General features: G+C 37.7%; 1 protein-coding gene across 2 annotated transcripts in view; it reads left to right on the top strand.

Moving 5' to 3' along the window:
• The window catches only part of PEAK1 (pseudopodium enriched atypical kinase 1), a 300,449-nt gene that overhangs the window by 2,025 nt on the left and 277,841 nt on the right, over positions 1-20,583 (top strand). The window contains exon 2 of one of the 2 annotated variants that reach the window (XM_030930492.1): positions 1,312-1,415. The exons of the other annotated variant lie outside the window; for it this stretch is intronic. The gene's annotated coding sequence lies outside the window, so the exon portion shown is untranslated. The remainder of the gene's footprint in view (positions 1-1,311; positions 1,416-20,583) is intronic. 2 annotated transcript variants of the gene reach the window in all.

The following is a 20,583-nucleotide window of genomic DNA, read 5'->3' as shown; positions in this document are numbered from 1 at the left end:
GCCTGTTAACATTCAAAATTCATTTTTAAGAGTCTACCCTGAAGGCCCATTAAGAAATAATGCCACTTCATAACTGTTTCCCGACAATCGCATTAAAAAATGTGTTCCTGGAATGCATTATACGTGTACTCATATAAACATTTATCTTTGTACATTTATGGCAATGTAAATATTTAAGCCTGAGAGCTTAAAAACTTTTATTTGCTTATTTGCATACATGTTTTTCAACATCTAACAGTGCCAACCATATTTGCCAAATAAGCATCAGCAGTAAATTCATGCTTTGGCACATTTCATGTAATAATTCTTCTAAATTGTTCCGTGGTGAAGCATCATGAGATTAGCATTTGCTTCGTGAGAGAGATTTGTTGTTCTTTTTAACTGTACTGATGTGCTGTTTAAGTGGAACAGGTGCTGGGCCCTAGCCATTTGTGTTGATACCTACCAAATCATACCCTTTTGTTGGATGGGTTGTTTAAGTAATTTAGGAACCAAACTGTGACCCCTGGCATGCCAAGTGTGAATACAAGGCTCCATATCAGTATTGCAAATCGCTGTTTTCACTGTAAGAGGCAGATGTGTATGATGAGCATTGTTCTGTCATTTGCTGATCTCTTTACTGTGATTCCTACAATCTTCCCCATCCCCGGCACCCCCCACCTCACTCTCCTTCCCAATCCTTTCATTACTGAAACTCCTGGTACAGTCTAGGTTCCCTCAAGGCTGGTTTGTTTTCCTTAGTGAACTGTAAATTCTAGTAATCTTTAGGCCAGGAATAGATAGTTTACATTTGTTTGACAAATGTTTGAGTATCTTTTAAGTGCCAGGCATGGTGGTAGGTAGTACCTGAGTATTATAGAATATGATATTCCTTTTTGCAAGGAGGTTACAGTTGAGGAGGAAAAGATAGGTGATAACCAATAATTATAGTATGACAGGGCTGTGCACACATTCCTATGGATGGAAGCACAGAGGAAGGGTAGCTGACTCAGACTTGGGGGATGGGGGGAGGGTGTCTAGAATGCATCTTAGAGTGTTACCTGGGCTAATCTTCAATAATAGGTAAAAGTTAACTGGGTCCAGAAAGAGGGAAATACAGCTTATACCAGTGCTGTCCTGTAGAAATTTAATACAAGCCACAAATATAAGTCATATATACAACTTAAAATTTTCTAGTAACCACATTTGAAAAAGTAAAAAGTGAAATTAATTTTAATAATATAAACTTGGTATATCCAAAATATTTCAACATGCATTCAGTATAAAAAGTAATATTGAAATATGACTTTTCCATTTTCATACTGTCTTCAGAATCCCGTGCATAATTTTCTGCTGTCTTCAGAATCTGATATGTAATTTACACTTATGGCACATCTCAATTTGGACAACTACAGTCACATACTCAATGACTGCAGGTGAGTGGACAGCAACAACACAGCTTTAGAACAGGGGTGGATGAAGTAATAAGCCAAATCAATGATTGTCTTGTGAACCAAGTTAAGGAACTTTAACTTAATTCTGAAGTTTGTGGGAATTTAGTGGGGAAAAAAATTAAGCTATGCTGTGGTAGAATCAGATTTGTATTTTAGACCCGTCATTTTGACAGTAAAGTGAATATTGAATTAGAAACGAAACTGGAAGCAAGGACCAGTTAGGAAGTTATTCCTGGTGGGAAATGATGGAGAGTGTAGAAGAGGGAGTGGCTCTATGAGAGATTTAGGAAGTATTATTAACGGGACAGGAAAAATCTATTTAGATTATAGAATTGAGCAAGACTGAAGATTTTGCATGATTCCTACATTTCTGTTGTGATCTGCTGAGTAGATTGGGCAAGCAGCGGAAGAGAAGCCAACCATCTGTGCCAGACAGACCAAAGATGAAAAAAGGAAATAGAGATTTGTCATGAAAGCTGAGGGAGAATACTCTTTCAAGGACTAGGAGTGGTCAACACTGTATCCTGCCTCCAAAAGGAAAAGTAAGATAAAGACTGAATAAAGTCTCTGAGACTTGGTGATTAGGATGTCTTTTGTAACTTCAGCTAGAGCACTTAGCTACATTGTAATGCATGGGGGTGGGTGTTGAAAAGTGAATAACAACTGTAAGTGTAGCTAATTGAGAGGGATACAATGTTTTCAACAAAGGACTCTGAAGGAGTCTGTAAGTAGGGGGAGATGCTTGGGATTTAGAGAAGTTTACCTTTTTTACAAATGGAATCTTGGACATGCTTAATGTGAGCCTGGAAAGAGCCAGTAGAAAGGAGAAACTGAAGAAGAGTGTATATGTGTGTGTTTGATGGGCGTGGGAAACTGACTGGTGGATGGAAGCAAGGATTTGAAGGTAATAGGAAATGGGATCCAGGGCGTAGGTAGAGAAGTTGGCCTTAAGTAGAAGGTAGTCTCACTTTTCCAGTGAGCAGAAAGGAAGGAGATGGATGGCAGTGTAAATAAGTTGGTAACTGACAGGGCAGGAAGGAAGAGTTGATGACATGTCTTGTATAATTTTTAATCATCTGCTAAGAGTGAAGGGAACGTGGTAGAATAGAGGTTTTTAAACAATATGTGAGGCCAAGTGCTGTGGCATATACCTGTAGTCCCATTGACTCAGTAGGCAGAGGCAGGAGGATTGCTTGAACCCAGAAGTTGAAGGCCAGCCTGGGCAACATAACGAGACCCTATCTCTTAGAAAACACACACACAAACAAAAAAGCCAGGTAAAATTAATCCACCCCTGTGAAAGGAATGGAAAAAAAGACAGTCTGTAGTTTATACATACTCTTTGTAAACAGCTTCCAAGGAATGGCTAGAGGGGATGGGGTGGAGGTAAGGGAGAGAGAGGTAGACAGACAGACACATGACTAGGAAACTGAAGAAGGATTGTTAGTTAAGCATTGGGGACTTGTTTATTTCAGATTGTAGACCTCATATTTGTAGCAGTACCACCAATTTGCATGGTTGATTTTTCTCCAGCAATGAGTGATCAGATTATCTGAAGAAACTATTTAATACTCACAAGAACCTTATGAGTTAATACGTATTGTTACTGTTACTCTCCTTGTTTGTAAGATGAAGAGCTCGGGTTTAAATCCTGCCCAGGCTGTTATCCACTGCTTTGTAGATATCTGGTAGAGATATCTGAAGGACAGTTGGTTGAGGGAATTAATGATATTGAGTATTGCAACTCTGCTGAAGAACTGTGGAGTCCTTCTGGATCATGAGCTGGAAGCCTGTAAGGAGGTGATCCAGTTGGGAGAAAATGAGGAGCATGAAATGCTAGAAGTCAGTATGAAGCTGAAGAGCAAATAATACTAGCTTCTATTTATGGAGTATCTCCTATGTGCTAGACACTTTAATACCTAATTCTGATCCTAACACTAACTCAACAATGTTGTTATTTACCTTATATTATTTCCTTTTTTCTCCTTCAGATGAAGAAACTGAGGATTAGAAAGGTTAAATAACATATCCAGACACACCCTGTCAGGTGATGGAACCAGGATTCAAAGCCCATTCTTTCTTGTCCAAACCATGTTCGTTTCATTCTTGTCCAAACCATGTTTGTTTCATTCTTTCTTGTCGAAACCGTGTTCATTTCAAGTCAGAGGATAAGATAGAAAATACAGTAATTGGGCCTGGCGTAGTGGCCCACACCTGTAATCCCAGCACTTTGGGAGGCCAAGGTGGTTTGAGGTCAGGACATTAACATCAGCCTGGGCAACGTGGTGAAACCCTGTCTCTTACAAAAAAAAAAAAAAAAAAAAAAAAAAAAAAAAAAAAAAATTAGCTGGGCATGGTGGTGCACACCTGTAGTCTCACCTACTCAGGAGGCTGAGGTGGGAGGATCACTTGAGTCTGGAAGGCTGAATCTGCAGTGAACTGTGATTGTGCCACTGCACTCCAACCTGGGTGATAGAGCAAGACCCTGTCTCAAAAAGAAGAAAGAAAGAAAGAAAGATAATGCAGGCCGGGTGTGGTGGCTTATTCCTGTAATCCCAGCACTATGGGAGGCTGAAGTGGGAAGATCGTCTGAGCCCAGGAGTTTAAGACCAGCCTGGGCAACGTAGGGAGGCCTCATCTCTCAAAACAATAATAAATTAGCCGGGCGTGGTGGCATGTGCCTGTGGGCCCAGCTACTTAGGAAGCTGAGGTTGGAGGATCACTTGAGCCTGGATGGTAGAGGCTGTAGTGAGCCATGATCGCACCACTGCACCCCAGTCTGGGCAACAGAATAAGACCCTGCCTCAAAAAGCAAACAGAAAAATTGCTGCTATGTACTCTTCACCTGGGTTCCTCTAATGTTGACATCCTGCATAACCATGGTACATTTATCAAGCCAAAAAATTAGTATTGGTACGATGCTTCAAGCAAGCTTCAAACTTCTTTTATATTTTACCAGTTTTTCTAATATTATTTTTGCACTCTGTTATCCAAACCATGATACTACATTGCTTTAGTTGTCTTGTCTCTTCCAATGTGTGGCGGTTTCTTGGTCTTTTCTTATCTTTTATAACCTTGACACAGGTATTTTGTAGAATGTTCTTCAGTTTAGGTTTGTCTGATGTTTTCTCATGATTAGATTGGGGTTATGGATTTTGGAGGAGAGTACCATAGAGGTGAAGTGCCCTTATTATTTCATATAGGAGGTACATGATATCAAATAATATATCACTTGTGATCACTCTGTTAAGGTGGTTTCTGCCAGGTTTGTCCACTGTAAAGTTACCATTTTTCGTTTCCCATACTCTGTGCACTAGAAACAGGTTACTAAATTTAGCTCACACTTAAAGGGATGGAAATTAAACTCCGCTTCCTGGAGGGAGAAGTATAAAAGAATTTGTGGACATATATTAAAACCACCACAGTAATTGGTAAATATTTTGAGAGATATTTGAGGCTTTGCCAGTATCCTGTTTCTGCCCAGTAATTTCAGCATTCATTAGTGGATCTTGCCTGCAGCAATTATTGCTATGGGTTCTGAAGCTACTTTTTTTTTTTTCTTCCTCATTCTTTCTACATTTATTAACTGTATAAGGAAGGTTTGTCCCTTCTCTTCTATCTAATAATTTATCTCAGTTCAAATTCGTAGATATTTATTTAATTCTTAGTGTTAGAATTAAAAGCTATCATTATTTTGTTGCTCAAATTATTCCAGTTTTGGGCCTTGGGATCTCTTTTAGGTCTACTTCTGTGTCCTTTTGGCATATTTCTATTCTTTTTTTATAGGTATGTACATGCACACTTCTTTACTCTCTGACATTACCACATGCTTCGGGTTCATCTTGGTTTTTTTCCAGGCCCTAGCACTAGAATCAATTATTTCTCTAAGGAACCTTGGTTCCTTTCAGTGGAGGATGGTATTTTGAAGCCAGGATCTGAATGCTAAGTGTGCTCATTGCTGTGGAGTGTCATTGCTCCTAAACTTTCTCAGTGGAAAGAACTAAGAAATGCATGTATGTATACTAATCCATGTATCCACGTACAATTACATTAAAATCTGTATTTCTGTGTATAAAAATATAAATATACTGATTGTGACTCTAACTGGATATGTTTTGTTACAAATAGATTTGCTGATGGATTGGATGTAGAATGAGAAAAGAAAAGAGTAATGGATCACTCCAAGGTTTTTGATTTGAGCAACTGGAAGGATAGAATTGTCATTAATGGAAATGAGGAAGACTTGAGGATGGTGCAGAGCAGGTTTCTGGGGAGAGTTCAGGAGTTATGTTCTAAACTGGTTAAGTTTTTGAGATGTCTAATAGACATGCTAAGTAATAGAGATACTAAATCAGCAGTTGAACATGGGAATCTAGAGTTCAGAGAAGAATGGTCCAGGTTACATTTGGAACTTGTCAGTGTAGATTAGATCACCTGAGGAGTGAGGGTAGCTAGAGAAGAGAAGAGATTTAAGGACTGGCCCATGGGGCATTCCAGTCAGAGAGATAAGGAGGAGCAGTTCTACATAATGATAAGGGCTGAGGTGTAGTTATAGGGTGGATTTCATATCATTAATAAACACTTTAGTATCTATTGTTTGCAAGATACCAAGTTGTGTTTGGGGTTAACATCACTCCCTCCATAAATTTATAAGACAAATTACAGACTTGAGAATAGCAGTAGAAGGCCACATCCCTGATAAAGATATAAAGTACTAGGGGCTGGGTGTGGTAGCTCATGCCTGTAATCCCAGCTCTTTTGGAGGATGAGGCAGGAGGATCACTTGAGGCCAGGAATTTGAGACCACCCTGGGCAATATAGTAAGACCCACCCCATCCCACATCTCTACAAAAAGTAAAAAAATATTAGCTGAGTGTGCTAGCCCATGCCTGTTTTAGCTATTCAAGTGACTGAGGCAGGAGGTTTACTTGAGTCCAGGAGTTCAAGCCTGCAGTGAGCTATGATCGCACCACTGTTCTCTAACCTGGGTGACATCGCAAGACTGTCTCTATTAAAAAAAAAAAAAGGTATGAAGTACTAATGAAGCTTATTAGAGAATGTGGATGTAAGAAACTATGAACTCAAATATGTGTCAGCTATATTTAAATGGTGATGTAAGCATGTGTCAGTCAAGAAACTTGTCAAGGCTTTGTGTACACACTGGTAATTGTCAACCAGTAGAAGTTTCTCCATATGTTAACCTTGGTTTCGGAGGTTGTTTCTGTTCTTGCTCCCTTTCCATTATTAGGTCTTGAGTTGGTAATTGTGCCTGTAGTCATTGGCTATCAATTAAGCCACTCAGTGAACTGGCGAGGCGTGTTTCTGCTGCCCTCGACTTTTTAACTTTTGGCTCTCTGCTACCTTTTCACAATCAATAGGATTTGACTTGGGACTGCATACAATCAAATGTTTCCATTTACAGGCATGGTTGTAAATCAAGCAGGATTGGCCTTACCATCTTCTGTGAATATGCCCTTTTTTTTTTTTTTTTTTTAACTATTTCTTTCACATGTGGTCTTAGACATTCACATTAATCATCTGGTTATTAAAGTCAAACCCAAAATAACAATTTTAGAATTTTAAAAATAGTTAAAACATGTAGTCTGGTAAGCCAATGTTTTAGTAAAACATTTTAATTTCAACCACTTTGCATTAAAAATAGGTAGACTTTCATTGCCAGCTGATAAGAGGTGGTAGTATGGCATGAGGCAGGCAAATGGCACCTATCTAGTAATTATTTAAGGAACTCTCTTTAGGAACTACAAGAAAAATAACAGGTGTACCTACTTTGTAGGATAGGGGGCAGATAATTAGAGGATTCCATTCTTATTCCTACCTCCGAATGGTTGACAAAGCTATTATCCATGTTTATGGACCAGTGTGTTGTATTTATTAGTTGTGAGAAATCTGAGCATATTTATATGCTGAGTGGAAAGAGCCTATGCATTGAGTGCAAAGACTGTATCTTACTAGCACAGTTCCTAACAAGTAGTGAATATTCAAATGTTTGTTGAATGAAAGATTTCAATAAGGTACTTGACCCTTATAAAATTTAAGACATGAAGATTTGTTTAGCTTGTTAAAGAAAGCTCAAGATATTAAAAATTTTCATTGTTTAAGTCAGAGTTAGTGCAAAACAAAATAAATCTGTAAGGTAACATCCTCATTTTAGGCCAAGCCAAACAAATCATACCACTCTGTAAAAACGTAATCACGGATGGGTGCGGTGGCTCACACCTGTAATCCCAGCATTTTGGGAGGCCAAGGTGGGCGGGTCACCTGAGGTCGAGAGTTCGAGATCAGCCTGACCAACATGGAGAAAGCCTGTCTCTACTAAAAATACAAAATTAGCTGGGCATGGTGGTGCATGCCTGTAATCCCAGGAGGCTGAGGTAGGAGAATCACTTGGGAGGCTGAGGCAGGAGAATAACTTGAACCTGGGAGGTGGAGGGTGCAGTGATCCGAGATCGTGGTGAGCTGAGATCGTGCCATTGCACTCCAGCCTGGGCACAAAGAACGAAACTCTGTCTCAAAACAAACAAACAAACAAACAAAAAAAACCACAAACCATGATTACTGTCTTTCAAGTAACTCATAAACCTGCCCTCCAAGAATAGTCAAGAATTCTAGTTCAGAAGTCACACTACATGAATTTGAATTTACCAACTCAGCCACTTCCTGGCCATGCGACTTTATGTTAGTTTCTTAACTGTGCGTCAGTTTCCTCATTTGTAAATTAAGGATAATACTTGTACTTACTTTATGGGGTTGTAAGATGAAATTAGAATATATATCATGCATATATACAAGTGTTCAGTTTTTAACTGTTATTCTAAAAATGCTAAGAGGCTAGTATCTTTGGGTTTTTTATTTTCTCAAAATTGCATATACTGAGTGTTAAAGGAAAACAAATCCCTCTGTGAACAAGAAAAAACACTGACAGAAAGTATACCAGTATACTCATAATGATATATTGAGACAGTGAATAATGGGTTTTCTGCTTTTTGCCATCTTCACTGTTTCTTTTATTTGTTGAGCAGATTTTTTTTTTTTTTTTTTTTTTTTTTTTGAGACGGAGTCTCGCTCTGTCGCCCAGGCTGGAGTGCAGTGGCACAATCTCGGCTCACTGCAAGCTCCGCCTCCCGGGTTCACGCCATTCTCCTGCCTCAGCCTCCCGAGTAGCTGGGACTACAGGTGCCCGCCACCATGCCCGGCTAATTTTTTGTATTTTTAGTAGAGATGGGGTTTCACCATGTTAGCCAGGATGGTCTCGATCTCCTGACCTTGTGATTCACCTGCCTCGGCCTCCCAAAGTGCTGGGATTACAGGCGTGAGTCACTGCGCCCGGCCCTGTTGAGCAGATTTTTATTAAATACTCAACTATGAGTCAAACACTGGGCTTTAATGAGCATATTACTTTCTGAGAGTAAGCAATATTGTGGTTAAGAGCATGGGTTTGGGACCCAGACTGCCTGGAGTTGAATCTCATTTTTACCACTTACTAGCTGTGTGGCCTTGGGAAAATCACTTTCTTTCTTGGTGCCTTTGTTTTCTTATCTGTAAAATGGGGGAAGTGATAGCATCAACCTCAGAGGGTTTTTAATGAGCTCATATTTGAAAAGTAGTTAATGCTTGAAGCATAGTATCATGTGTGTGCTAAATAATATAAAAGATGATAGAAATATTACATCATTTAAAAATAAAGATTTTAGGGAGGCTGAGGCAGGAGAATGGCGTAAACCCGGGAGGCGGAGCTTGTAGTGAGCCGAGATCGCGTCACTGCACTCCAGCCTGGGTGACAGGGTGAGACTCCATCTCAAAAAATAAAAAATAAATAAATAAATAAATAAATAGATAAAGATTTTAATTTTCCAGTATATTTATACTTTCACCCACATTGACAGAAGCACTTTTATTGTTTAAAGTTAGAATCTCCCCTTAATTTTCAAAGTAGATTCAGTTTTGTTATTGCAAGGGAAGATGCCATGGTACCGCTCTTAAATATTTTTGTGTTTGTTTTTGAGATGCGGTCTCACTCCATTACTTAGGCTGGAGTGCAGTGGCATGATCATGGCTCACTGAAGACTTGACCTCCCAGGCTCAAACGATCCTCCCACCTAAGCCTCCTGAGTAACTGGGACCACAGTTGCATGCCACCATATCCAGCTAATTTTTAAAATTATTTTTTGGAGACAGTTTCCCTGTGTTGCCCAGGATGATCACAAACTCCTGGGCTCAGGTGATCCTCCCGCCTCAGCCTCCCAAAGTGCTGCGGTTGCAGGCATGAACCACCACATCCTGCTTCAACTCTTAAATATTTTGGAATAATTAGTTGAATATTTCAAATGCTGAAAAACTGCCTTCTTTCTAGGCGTGCTACAATATTTGTAGATTTTATATGGGTGTGAAGTAGTTTTTTAATTGTGGAGGTTTGTGTGAAAGAAGAGTTAAGGCATTGGAGAAACAGGAGAAAGTATCTTCCTAATGCCAGTTCTCTCCTTCATTTGAAAAACTGTTTCTGCAGCGGTATTCCTAGACTGTTTTCTTAAAAAAAAATTATTTATTTTTATTTCAATAGGTTTTCAGGGAACAGGTGGTTTTTGGTTACACAGATAAGTTCTTCAGTAGTGATTTCTGAGATTTCGGTGCACCCATCACCAAGCAGTGTATGCTGTACCCAATGTGTACCCCTCACGCCCTCCCACCCTTCCCCCTGTATCCCCAAGGTCCATTTTATCATTCTTATGCCTATGCATCCTAATAACTTAGCTCCCACTTAGAAGTGAAAACTTGTAAGTTCTCAGGTTTTCCATTCCTGAGTTACTTCATTTAGAATAATGATCTCCAGTTCCATCCAGGTTGCTGCAAATGCCATTATTTTGTTCTTTGTTATAGCTGAGTAATATTCCAGGGTGTGTGTGTGTGTATATATATATATATACTTTTAGTGTGTAAAGATATATTTTTAGAGTGTATATATATATATTTTTTAGTGTATATATATATATATATTTCACACTTTCTTTATCTACTTGATTGATGGGCATTTGGGCTGGCTCCATATTTTTTTTGCAATTGTGAATTGTGCTGCTATAAACATGCACATGCAAGTGTCTTTTTTATATGATGACTTCTCCTCTGGGTAGATACTCAGGAGTGGGATTGCTGGATCGAATGGTAAATCTACTTTTAGTTCTTTTTTTTTTTTTTTTTTTGAGACGGAGTCTCGCTCTGTCACCCAGGCTGGAGTGCAGTGGCCAGATCTCAGCTCACTGCAAGCTCCGCCTCCCGGGGTCACGCCATTCTCCTGCCTCAGCCTCCCGAGTAGCTGAGACTACAGGCGCCGCCACCTCGCCCGGCTAGTTTTTTGTATTTTTAGTAGAGACGGGGTTTCACCGTGTTAGCCAGGATGGTCTCGATCTCCTGACCTCGTGATCCGCCCCTCTCGGCCTCCCAAAGTGCTGGGATTACAGGCTTGAGCCACCGCGCCCGGCCTACTTTTAGTTCTTTAAGGAATCTCCATACTGTTTTCCGTAGTGGTTGTACTAATTTACATTCCCACCAGCAGTGTAAAAGTGTTCCCTTTCACCACATCCGTGCCAACATCTAATATTTTTTGATTTTTTGATTATGGCCATTCTTGGGGGAATAAGGTGGTATTCCTTTGTGGTTTTGATTTGCATTTCCCTGATTAGTGATGTTGAGCATTTTTTCATATGTTTGGTGGCCATTTGTATATCTTCTTTTGCAAATTGTCTATTCATGTCCTTAGCCGACTTTTGATGGGATTATTTGTTTTTTTTCTTGCTGATTTGTTTGAGTTCCATGTAGATTCTGGATATTAGTCTTTTGTCGGATGCATAGTTTGTGAAGATTTTCTCCCACTCTGTGGGTTGTCTGTTTACTGTGCTGGTTATTTATTTTGCTGTGCAGAAACTTTTTAGTTTATTTAAGTTCAACCTATTTATCTTTGTTTTTGTTGCATTTGCTTTTGGGTTCTTGGACATGAAGTCTTTGCCTAAGCCAATATCTAGAAGCCTTTTTCCGATGTTATCTTTTAGAATTTTTGTTTTTGTTTTTGTTTTTGTTTTTGAGACGGAGTCTTGCTCTGTCGCCCAGGCTGGAGTGCAGTGGCCGGATCTCAGCTCACCGCAAGCTCCGCCTCTCGGGTTTACGCCATTCTCCTGCCTCAGCCTCCCGAGTAGCTGGGACTACAGGCGCCCGCCAACTCGCCCGGCTAGTTTTTTGTATTTTTTAGTAGAGACGGGGTTTCGCCGTGTTAGCTAGGTTGGTCTCGATCTCCTGACCTCGCGATCCACCCGTCTCGGCCTCCCAAAGTGCTGGGATTACAGGCTTGAGCCACCGCGCCCGGCCTGTTTTTTTTTTTTTTTTTTTTTTTTTTGAGACGGAGTCTAGCTCTGTCGCCCAAGCTGGAGTGCAGTGGCCGGATCTCAGCTCACTGCAAGCTCCGCCTCCCGGGTTTACGCTATTCTCCTGCCTCAGCCTCCCGAGTAGCTGGGACTACAGGCGCCCGCCACCTCGCCCGGCTAGTTTTTTGTATTTTTTTTTAGTAGAGACGGGGTTTCACCATGTTAGCCAGGATCGTTTCAGGTCTTAGATGTACATCTTTGATTCATCTGGAGTTGATTTTTGTGTAAGGTGAAATGAGGATCCAGTTTCATTCTTCTACATGTGGCTAGCTAATTATCCCAGCATCATTTGTTGAATAGGGTGTCCTCTTTCCACTTTGTGTTTTTATTTGCTTTGTCGAAGATCAGTTGGCTATAGTATTTGGCTTTATTTCTCGGTTCTCTGTTCTGTTCAAATTGGTCTGTGTGCCTGTTTTTACACCAGTACCAGGCTGTTTTGATGACTGTAGCCCTATAGGATAGTTTGAAGTCGGGTAATATGACACCTCCAGATTTGTTCTTTTTGCTTAGTCCTGCTTTGGCTCTCTGGGCTCTTTTTTGGTTCCATATGAATTTTAGGATCATTTTTTCTAGTTCTATGAAGAATGATGGTGGTATTTTGATGGGAATTGCATTTAATTTGTTGATTGCATTTGGCACTATGGTCATTTTCACAATATTGATTCTGCCCATCCACAAGCATGGGATGTGTTTCCATTTGTTTGTGTCATCTATGGTTTCTTTCGGCAGCGTTTTATAGTAGTTTCCTTGTAGAGGACTTTCACCTCCTTGGTTAGGTATATTCCTAAGTATTTTATTTTATTTTTTGCAGCTATTATAAAAGGGGTTGAGTTCTTGATTTGATTCTCAGCTTGGCCGCTGTTGGTGTATAGCAGCGCTAGTGATTTGTGTACATTGATTTTGTATCCTGAAACATCACTGAATTCATTTATCAGACCTAGGAGCTTTTCGGATGAGTCTTTAGGGTTTTCCAGGTATACGATTATATCATCAGTGAACAGTGACAGTTTCACTTCCACTTTACCAATTTGGATGCCCTTTATTTTTCTCTTATCTGGTTGCTCTGGCTAGGCTAGGCTGTTTTTCATTGTTTGCCTTTCGGAATCTGGCTGCATCCATAGTGCTAAACCTCAAAACTAAATACTTCAAGTAAACTGCTGGGTCTTAATTCAGCTATTGGTTCTGACGTTAAAAGAGCTTGTTCATTTCCAGATTCAGTGAGGAAGGTATTATAATCTAAGAGTGATGAGAAAAATGAAAAACCTATTTTATTCTATACAGTATAACAGCAAATTTAAATGGTTCTTATATACCTCTGCCCATACAAATGCAGCTTGTGAAATGATATTATCAGTGAATATGTAAATCACACCATCAGCAGCATAGAAATAATTTATAGATACAATGGTTTCTAATTTAGGGAGTTAGACTTCTGAACTCCTTAATTATTGACTTAGATTTTATTTCACGTATTTTAAAATTAAATATATATAAATAAAAATTGAATCTTATAAATGCAACTTGTAGTTGTCAGTTTTGTATTCCAAATGTCTAGCAAAAAATCTTGTCATCTAGGAAAGGATATGTTTTGTATTCTTTTGTAAAAGGCAATAGCAGGGCTTTATTAAGGCATGAATGCTGATCTTTTCTTATCTTCTGTGGGCCTGTATCATCTGGATTTTTATGGGCTTGCTGTCTTACTAGGAGACTGATTCCTGCTATATGCAACGATTTCCCTCTAATTTTCTCTGTCCTTTTTGGCTGAAGATCTCAAGTGGAGTTGAATGTTACATGTTATACCACACATCTTTTGAAAATTAATAGCTTTTATGATAGGAATATAGTTCATTTTTATTGTTGAAAAGTTGGAAAACGTAGAATAGGTAAAAAGGAGAAAATCTGTCATGCTACCATCCAGACATAACTAGTGCTAATAACGTAGTGCCCCTCTCCTCAGTCTTTTTGTGTATATATACATCTGTAAATATCTAATTGACCTCGGCCGGGCGCAGTGGCTCACGCCTGTAATCCCAGCACTTTGGGAGGTTGAGGGGGGCAGATCACGAGGTCAGGAGATTGAGACCATCCTGGCCAACATGGTGAAACCCCATCTCTACTAAAATACAAAAACTTAGTTGGGAGTGGTGGAGTGCACCTGTAGTCCCAGCTATCCAGGGGGCTGAGGCAGGAGAATTGCTTGAACCTGGGAGGCGGAGGTTGCAGTGAGCCGAGCTTGCGCCACTGCACTCCAGCCTGGTGACAGAGTAAGACTCCATCTCAAAGAAAAAAAAAAAATCTAATTGACCTCATACTACTTATAATAGGGATATAGTTTATCAGTTATAATAAATGCAGTAAAGTGATCACACTGTGAAAGGCATACAGGAGCTGAGACTGACTGAGGAGAGAGCAGGTTTATGTTCACTGCAGGAATTGGCATTTTTCTTTGTTTCATGTTGCTAAGCACATTCGATAAGTTGAATACATATTGAAGCAGCGTACGTATCTTTAATAATCTGATAACCTGTTCTTTTTTCTGATAATGTATCATAGACTTTATCATTAATAAATCCTACCTCCTCCTGTGATCATTCTCCAGTGTATTGAGAACTGGCAATCATATAGAATATATTAGTAGAGCAGACTCTCTATAGTCTCAAAGAATATGTCTCAAATATTTGGGTATATCTTACAGCAGTGCTGTCCAATAGAAATAGTGCAAACCACATATGTAGTTTCAAATTTTCTAGTAGCCACAATTTAAAAAGTACAAAGAAGCAGGTGAAATTAATTTTAATGATATATTTTATTCTAGTATAAATAGTATATTGCAACATGCCATCAATATAATGAATTATTGAGATATTTTACGTTCTATTTTTTCTGTCCTCCGAATCCAATGTATATTTTCCACTTAAAGCACATTTCACTTCAGACTAGCTGCATTTCAGATGCTTAGTAACCACAGGTGGCTAGTATTAGCACAGTCCTAGAACATAGAATTTCCCCCCAGAAGATGCAGTAAAATATCATTTTGCAGGTATTCTGGAGAGTTATATGAGAAGAAAACAGCAAAGCCAAGTTACACCATGGATCCTGAACACTCACTTTGCTGTCTCATAAGATGTTAAACCTTTGCCTCAATAAAATTAGATATTTCTGTATTTATGGATCTTCATGTCACGCAAGTGTTAAATTTGTAGTTGTCTAAAGGCCTACTGGATATATTATTTGCAGTAACTCTTAGAATGGTCAGTAAAATTGATTCTATATTCTAAAGTTCTGTTTTTAACTACCAGGTACTATGCTCATTACCTGGGTGATAAAATAATCTGTACACCAAACCCCTGTGGCATGCAGTTTACCCGTGTAACCAACTTGTACATGTACCTCTGAACCTAAAAACCGGAAATGAAAAAAAAAGTCATTCTGTTTCTGAAATGAATTTGTGGCATTGTAATAAATATGTGGCATGGTCATAAAGGTTAGTGATATAAACTGAATGTAATAGAATAGAATTGAATAAGCTTTGTTTTTAATTGAGTTTGTGGTCATGTGAAAAATATTCCTTAACATCTTAGGCTTTATTTTGTTCTGTAAGATGGAGATAATCCTGCCCTTTTTTCTTAATATGATTTTGATTGTCGAATGAGATGAATGGAAACTAAAGGGATGTGTTTTATTCATCTTCATGTCCCCAGGACTTAGTATAGGGTTCGATATGTGAACATCCAATAAATATTGGACTCAGAGGCTGAATATATATGGAAGAACTTTCAAAATAAATATGCTACCAGTGGAAGCTGTTATTACTGTACTTGATTTGTACTATTTCTTATTATTTAAATTCTTTACTGGAATATGATAACTCTTTAATAATTATTTGCCCGTACGATCAGAAAGTAAAGTTGCCTATTGTGGTTGTATTTTTACTTACCTGTAATATTTTATTCATTGAATCTTGTCTGTAGATAAATATATTTCTAAAAATATGTTAGTATCTTATTTTAAAAGATGTTTCATACTTAAAATAAATGTCTCTGCTTTTCTTCAGAGTAAACAATTTAAAATCTTGTTGTTGGTATTGGGAGAGAGACGACTACTTTCACCATACCCAGTCAGCAGTATTTGAGAGACAAATACAATGTCATTGGAGGCCAAGATGATAGAGGCAAAGTAGCAATATTTTAAATACTGGAATATGGTTCTAGTAACCAGAAAAGGCTCCAATTTAGAAAGGATTTCTTATTTCTATAATGATGAGAAAAACTCCATCTTTTTCTTCTGCAATGGGATGCAACATTTCATCATTGCTTAGAGTGGAAGTATAACAAAATCATAATGCAGGAGCAAATAATGTATACCCAGAACTGCATTTCAAAGTGATCTTCATGAAAACATTAGCTTTTTCTAGCCTCAGCTATGAGTTTCTGCAACTGCCCACTCACTGAGTCATCTATAGCAATTGAAAGTTTAGATATTTCCCATTTGTTAGGGTATTTTTTTCATACAATGTGGCTTTTATCTATCCTGAATGAAGCAAGCAAGATTCATATAAAATGGCATGTGCAGTATGAAAGTCTGCTTTATTGTTTCCTGGGAATAAATGAAGAACTTTAGGAAGCAGTTGAATATTATCAGTGTACTAGGAACCATTAAACTAAATGATACACTCTGGGAGTAGTTGGCAGTTTTCTGTTTTCATTATATTCCCCCACTTGTACCTTCACTCAAAACTGGAGCATAACTTTCAGTATTTGATGACAGAAAGATAATCGGATTAAACTTTATTTTTTTCCTATTTTTCTTTACATGATAATTATATACTAATAATTTTAATATGTAATATTTTAAATACTGAGATAATATAGCACGTTACTAAAAGACATACGGTGACATTGAAGACCATATGGCTAAATAAATGGGTGATATGTTGACTGAATGAAATAATTGGTCTCATTTAAAGAGGAGAAGAGGGAACTTGCCTTTTTTCCCTTGATTTATTCCCTTGATCTTCTTTTCTCCCTGATGTCTAGATACGTATTTTAAGGCAATTCTATTACTGAAAATCCTCGGCTTATTTCTGTTCCATTCTGAATTTTACTGTTTGTTGTTGTGCTTAGGCACAAGGGAAGAGGATTGAAATCTGTTTTTTTGTTTTGTTTTGTTTTGTTTTTTTTTGAGATGGAGTGTCCCTCTCGGCTCACTACAACCTCCACCTCCCGAGTTGAAGCAATTCTCCTGTCTCAGCCACCATAGTAGCTGGGATTACAGGTATGTGCCTCCACACCTGGTTAATCTTTGTATTTTTAGTAGAGCTGGGGTTTCACCATGTTGGCCAGATTGGTCTTGAATTCCTGACCTCAGGTCATCTGCCCAACTCAGCCTCCCAAAGTGCTGGGATTACAGGCGTGAGTCACCGCCCCAGCCCTCCTTTTCTTTAGTCTTGCTACTTCTGTATCTTGCTTCTGCTCATTCTTAGCATAGAAAATATAATAAAGCAAGATGTACCTAATGACTACTTGTAATTATGTTGTAAATGTAATTTTTTTTTTTGGAAAAAAAATTTATTTTTTATTTTTTATTATTGAAACTTTAAAATTCCAATACGAATCAGCAAAAGCTCTCTACGAAAGTAAAACTGGCACCTTTAATGTATGCCAAATTGCATTTCTTGCATTTGACATTTTGCTGTGTATTAATTTTGAGTTCTTTCGTGGCAATGTCCAATGAAGTTCTGATGAATAATAATAATCTGTGGAAAATCAAAGATATGTTTGTAGCTGATTTGGGAATTTGATTGAGCTATGAGCTACAATTTTTGTGTTGAGTTTTTTAAGAAACAAAAGAAATGTGATTTTAGGTAAGTATTGTGCTTCTTATACTCTTAACAATTGTATTATGACTGGTGCAGATTGACTGTCACGGTGTCTGGTCCTTGGGTATCATTTCTAGAAAAATGTTGAAAGAGCAAGAAAAATATTTTTTTAATTAGTGCTAAAATTAAACTGCTGCTTAAATTGCCAGCAAATTAAACATTTATCAGGAAAGGAGATCGTATGTATAGCAAAACCAAGGGAGAAGAAAAGTTGCTCATTTATATGGTGATTATTTTGGAGGTAGTTTGCAGTTTGATGATATTATTGTGAACCATTAATCTGTAAAACACATTTATTATAAGTGAATTACAGGGTATGTACGAAAGCAGTTTTTATAGTATCCAGCCTACTTCTAGTGGGTAGAATGTGAGTTTTGAAAGTGTAAGTTTTTTTTCTTCTGACATACCCCTTTTAAAATTTAAAATTTATAAGTTCATGCCATTTATTGTGTATATTGGGTTTTGTTGGATCTAAATGTTTTGTCAGTTATTCTGACATAAACAATACACAAGATTGTTATGTAGTGTTTGAAATAGTAAGGACCAAATGCAGAATCTTGATTATTTATTTCATGTTAGACATTAGAAAAATGTTTTAAATTGAGCAAGTGATAGACGAATAATATCTCAGAAAAATCCAAACAATATATTGAAAAATAGGACAAATCTTCCTTCAATATTTTTCTATTTACCTTCCAGAGGTAATCATTGCAGTCAGCTTGATATCTTTCCAAGCATTGTAGTGTATATATGTAGTTTTATTTTGTGTCTGTATTTTTAACATATTGCATATGTTGTTCTACATTTTACCTCCCATCTCAATATTAAATATAGATGCTCCTCAACTTATAATGGGATTATATCCTAAAAATTCATCCCGATGAGTTCAGTTGTTTTAATTTTTAGATTCCACAAATAAGTGAAAGCATATAAAGTTTGTCTTTCTCTGCTTGGCTTATTTCACATAACATAATGACCTCCCTTTCCATCCATGTTGTTGCATATGTCAGGATCTCATTCTTTTTTATGGCTGCATAGTACTCCATTGTGTATATGTACCACATTTTCTTTATCTGTTTCTGTTGATGGACATAGGTTGCTTCCAAATCTTAGCTATTGTGAATAATGCTGCAGTAAACATGGAAGTGGAGATACCTCTTTGATATACGATTTCCTTTGTTAAGAGTATATACCTGAGAGTGGGATTGCTGGATCATTTTAGTTTTTTTGAGGAACATCCAAAAACTGTTCTCCATAGTGATCGTACTAATTAATTTACATTTCCCCAAACAATGTATATGGGTTCCCTTTTCTCCACAATCTTGCTGGCATTTATTATTGCCTGTCTTTTGGATAAAAGCCATTTTAACTGGAGTGAGATGATATCTGATTGATTTTGCATTTCTCTGATGATCAGTGATGTTGAGCACCTTTTCATAGACCTATTTTCCATTTGCATGTCTTTTGAGAAATGTCTAATAAGATCTTTTGCCCATTTTAAAATCAGATTATTAGATTTTTTTCCTATAGAGTTGTTTGAGCTCCTTATATATTCTGGTTGTTAATCACTTGTCAGATGGGTAGTTTGCAGATATTTTCTCCCATTCTGTGGGTTGTCTCTTCACTTTATTGATTGTTTTCTTTGCTGTGCAGAAGCTATTAAACTTGATGTGATCCCATTTGTCCCCTTTTGCTTTGGTTGCCTGTGCTTATGGGGTATTATTCAAGAAATGTTTTCCCAGTCCAATGCCCTGGAGTTTTCCCAGTGTTTCCTTGTAGTAGTTTTATAGTGTGAGGTCTCAGATTTAAGTCTCTAATTCATTTTGATTTGATTTTTTGTATATGGTGACAGATAGGGGTCTACTTTCATTCTTCTGCATATGGATAGCCAGTCTCCTCAGCACCATTTACTGAAGAGACTGTCCCAGTGTATGTTCTTGGCACCTTTGTTAAAAATGAGTTCACTGTAGATGTATGTATTTGTTTTTGGGTTCCTTATTTTGTTCCATTGGTCTGTGAGTCTATTTTTTATGCTAGTACCATGCTGTTTTAGTTACTATAGCATTGTAGTATAATTTGAAGTCAGGTAATGTGATTCCTCCAGTTATGTTCTTTTTTCTCAGGTTAGCTTTGGCTATTTTGGGTCTTTGTGGTTCCGTGTAAATTTTAGAATTGTTTTTTCTGTTTCTGTGAATAATGTCATTGGTATATTGATAGACATTGAATTGTCTATCACTTTTAGTAGTATGGACATTTTAGCAATATTGATTCTTCCAGTCCATGAAGAATCTATAGGTTGCTTTAGGTTGTGTGGACATTTTAACAATATTGATTCTTCCAATCCATGAACATGGTATATCTTCCCATTTTTTAGTGTCTTCTTCCACTTATTTCATCATTGTTTTATAGTTTTCATTGTAAGGATCTTTCACTTCTTTGGTTAAGTCCCAGGTATTTTATTTATTTGTAGCTATTGTAAATGGGATTGCTTTCTTGATTTTTTTTCAGATTTTTTGCTGTTGGCATGTAGAAATCCTACTGATTTTTTTTTCTATGTTGGTTTTGCATCCTACAACTATACTGAATTTGTTTATTAGTTATAATAGTTTTTTGGTGGAAACTTTAGGTTTTCCAAATATAAGATCATGTCATCTACAAACAGTGATAATTTGACTTCTTTCTTTCCGATTTGGATATTCTTTATTTCTTTCTCTTGTCTGATTGCTCTAGCTAGGACTTCCAGTATTATTTTGAATAACAGTGGTGAAGGTGGGCATCTGTGTGTTCCAGACCTTAGAGGAAAGGTTTTCAATTGTTCCCCGTTCAGTATGATACTAGATGT

Source organism: Rhinopithecus roxellana, chromosome 5 (genome assembly GCF_007565055.1).
Source record: "Rhinopithecus roxellana isolate Shanxi Qingling chromosome 5, ASM756505v1, whole genome shotgun sequence".
NCBI classification, from domain to species: Eukaryota; Metazoa; Chordata; class Mammalia; order Primates; family Cercopithecidae; genus Rhinopithecus; species Rhinopithecus roxellana.
Note: the sequence above shows the minus strand (reverse complement) of the source record. Positions and strands in the feature narration are given on the sequence as shown.